Source organism: Condylura cristata, unplaced genomic scaffold (genome assembly GCF_000260355.1).
Source record: "Condylura cristata isolate star-nosed mole 26May11 unplaced genomic scaffold, ConCri1.0 scaffold00006, whole genome shotgun sequence".
Classification (NCBI taxonomy): domain Eukaryota; kingdom Metazoa; phylum Chordata; class Mammalia; order Eulipotyphla; family Talpidae; genus Condylura; species Condylura cristata.
This window is the reverse complement of record NW_004567107.1, coordinates 6,777,384-6,780,515: the sequence shown is the minus strand read 5'-3', so window position 1 is coordinate 6,780,515 and position 3,132 is coordinate 6,777,384.

Sequence of the window (3,132 nt, the reverse complement as noted above, 5' to 3'; positions counted from 1 at the left end):
CATTGAGATCCCTTGTGTTCCCTTCCTACTCTCTGGCACTCTGATTGCTTCCCCACTGCATTCCACAGCCAGAGTGGGGTGTGTGTGTGTGTGTGTTTGTGGGAGAGGGGAAGAAGACAGGTCCACCACTCTGGGTTCCAAAATGTGTTTGGTGGCCTTCCTAAGACCAGAAATTCCCTTCCTATGTCCAGCCTCCATAATAGTAAGTTCCCCTTCCCTGGAGACCTGTTCATGGGTTCTGTGGTACTGCAGAAACCTCTGGAAGGGCTGGGGATTCGAGGTTTCAGTGGGTAAAGATTCTAAGCTGACTTACACTCAGCAACGTGCAGATCATTCACCCAAACACTCTGTTCTTACAAAGGGCGCCACTCCCCATCCTTCAGACTCCAACGCTGTCATCATATGCCACAAATGCCTCTCCCTGAATGGTCCCGTTAAATCCCTTCTCACACCCGTTATAACCCCAACTGCTGAGCACAGCGACTGCACATAGTCAACACTCAACAAGTAATGGTAAATAAAATAATTTACATTCAAGTGGGTAAAGAAAGGAAACATCTGACCTTTCTACTCAATAACTGACTTCAGTATGTTCCCCTGAGCCTCAAAGTCCTGGTTTCTAAGGCAGGCAAAATAGCAATGATAGTTGCTACCTCACAATATTGCTATGAGAACCAAATTAGATGACATGTGCAAAGTAATTAGTATAGCTCAGACCTAAGAAGCAGGGCCTGTTATTTATAGAGTTGTCCTAAGTCCCAGTTAGCTCTCTTCTGAAAATACTTTTGGAGAAGAATCAACTCCAAACAGAATGAGCAAAATGACGATGCACTGAGACCCCAGCCACTGTCCTATTGACTAGAGAGCCAGCATCCACCAAGAGCCTTTTGCCTACATTTTCCTCCCAAGAAGTCAATACTTTTCACCCGATTTACACATGTGGAAACAGGCACTGGAAAAAACACCTTCAGCCAGCAGTACTCATCAGAGAGTGGTGAACTGGAAAGGAAAGGAAGAAGGTGAGATCCAAGGGGAGTGGGCCTGAGGCTAGAGACAGTCAAACAGGCCCAGACAGGGATACAGCTAAGTACCCCAGCATGGGCCGGGGTCCTGAAGTGGGGGAGACAGACACCCATGAAATCGAAGAATCACACAAACCCACAATTGTGTATCCATGCTACAGCTGAGAGCACATTTAGAAATTCCTGGTTCTGGGCCTCCCTGGTAGCACAGAGGTTAAAGACACAACCCTATCAAGCTGTCGCCAGCCCCTGCAGGAGTTTCAGCCCTGGCCAGCCACGGAGCTGACCCACATGGCACAGCAGACCTCTCCTGTCTCACCTACTGCTCCCCTCAGCAGTGTCTAAGTCCATCTGCCTGTTCTGGCCCCCACTCTTGTCTCGGGTGACTCCTCTCACACACACCCGCATCTCTGGCTTACACCCTAGTATGTGTAAATAAATCTTTTTTTAAAAAATACAAATTCCTGGTTCTTTGGAAGTGACACTCCTTCTGGTTGGGGGTGGTGGTCAGGGAAAAGTTTTTGGAGTAAGGAGCATGGAAATAAGATGAGAAGGGTGAGTAGGAGTCAGACTGGGAAGAGAGGGAGCTTCCAGTGGAAGGAACAGCATGTGCAAAGTTTCCCAGAACAAGTTGGAACAGAGTGGAGCCATCCTGGCCGGAGCCTACTGATGAAGGCCAGGGAGCAGGGTGAAAAGCCAGAGACCTTGAGGCCATGGGGCCAGCAGAGGGCAGTGTTCTCTGGCGACCTCCTCCTCCAGGGCGCCCCAAAGAATGCAAGTCACAGAGAACAGGGAGAAAAGTCTGGGAAAACGAGCTGCCACCGGGTTCTGTTTGTTTCAAGTACATTTGATCTTTTTTTGAATAAACCAAGCACTGACAGATTCATAGGATGCAAAAATAATTATTCAAAGAAAGGTAAGTCTGGGCCTCCTGGTGGTGCAGGGGTTAAAGACACAGCTGTCTTTATGAAGCTGTCTCCCCCCCACACACACACTGCAGCAAAAGTTGGCTCCCTGGCCAGGGAGCTGACCAGGGCACCGCACACCCCTCCTGTCTCTCCCGCTGCTCCGCTCCGCAGTGTATTTCAGTCGCTCCACCTGTTCTGCTCCCCTTCTGGTGAATCCTCTCACCCCCCACACCACTGGCCCACACCCCAGTTCTTGTATGCATCAATAAATCTTTAAAAATAACAAAGGTAAGCCTTAGTCACCACACCTCTCACAGAGAGTGTAGGTGCACGTAGGAACACACACATGCCATGTATTTATTTTTTACACTATTCTAGTTCTGAATGTGATCCTCCCAGGGGTCCCTAGTTATGAAAGAAGCTAATCACTGAACAGCTTCTGCACAAGATTCTTTAACTCAAGTAGGAGTCCTGGGGTCTCAGGTCAGTGGCTCTCAAACTTTGGAGTGCTTGTTAACTCCTAAAGTAACTGTTTCATTAGGCCTGTGGTGGGGTATGAGAATTTGCATTCCTTGGAGGGAGAGACAGTCCCCAATAGTCTTAAGGTGATGCTGAAGCCTCTGGCCCTGGGACAGGCACTGTACCTCGGGGCCCCAGAGCTAGCTGCTTGTGGGGACAGACAAAGGCTACCTGCTGATTCCCTCCCACAAGGAAAGACTAAGGACTCAAGGAAACACACCAACAGGAAAAATTTCACAGGCTGGCAGTCTGTGAAGAAAATGAAGAGGGGCCAGGAGCACATTCAGGCCTGAGGGTGACATTTTTTAGCTGGGGGTTAGACACATGGAGCTGTCTTGGGCGCCTGGGGGGAAGTCACTACAGAGGTGCAGAGGAAAGGGGGTTTGCGCCTGCCTGGCCTCCCCTAGGTGTGCAAAACCCAGAGGATCAGCAGAAAGAGCCCCAGGGGAGACAGTGGGGGGGGAGGGGAATAGGCAAGAAATCAGGTAAGGGGAGGGAAGAAAAGGGGGTGTGAGCAAGCACTGCCCACTCCAGGTGCTTCCTCAGTTCAGTTACCGAGCACCCCAACCTCTCCACCCTCCCCAGACCTCAACAGGGCATCTCTGTGGAGCATGGAGACCCAGAGCCCCAGAGCACTTGGGGCAACGGAGGGGCCAGCCAGGAAGCCGAGAAGGGAGGTGCTT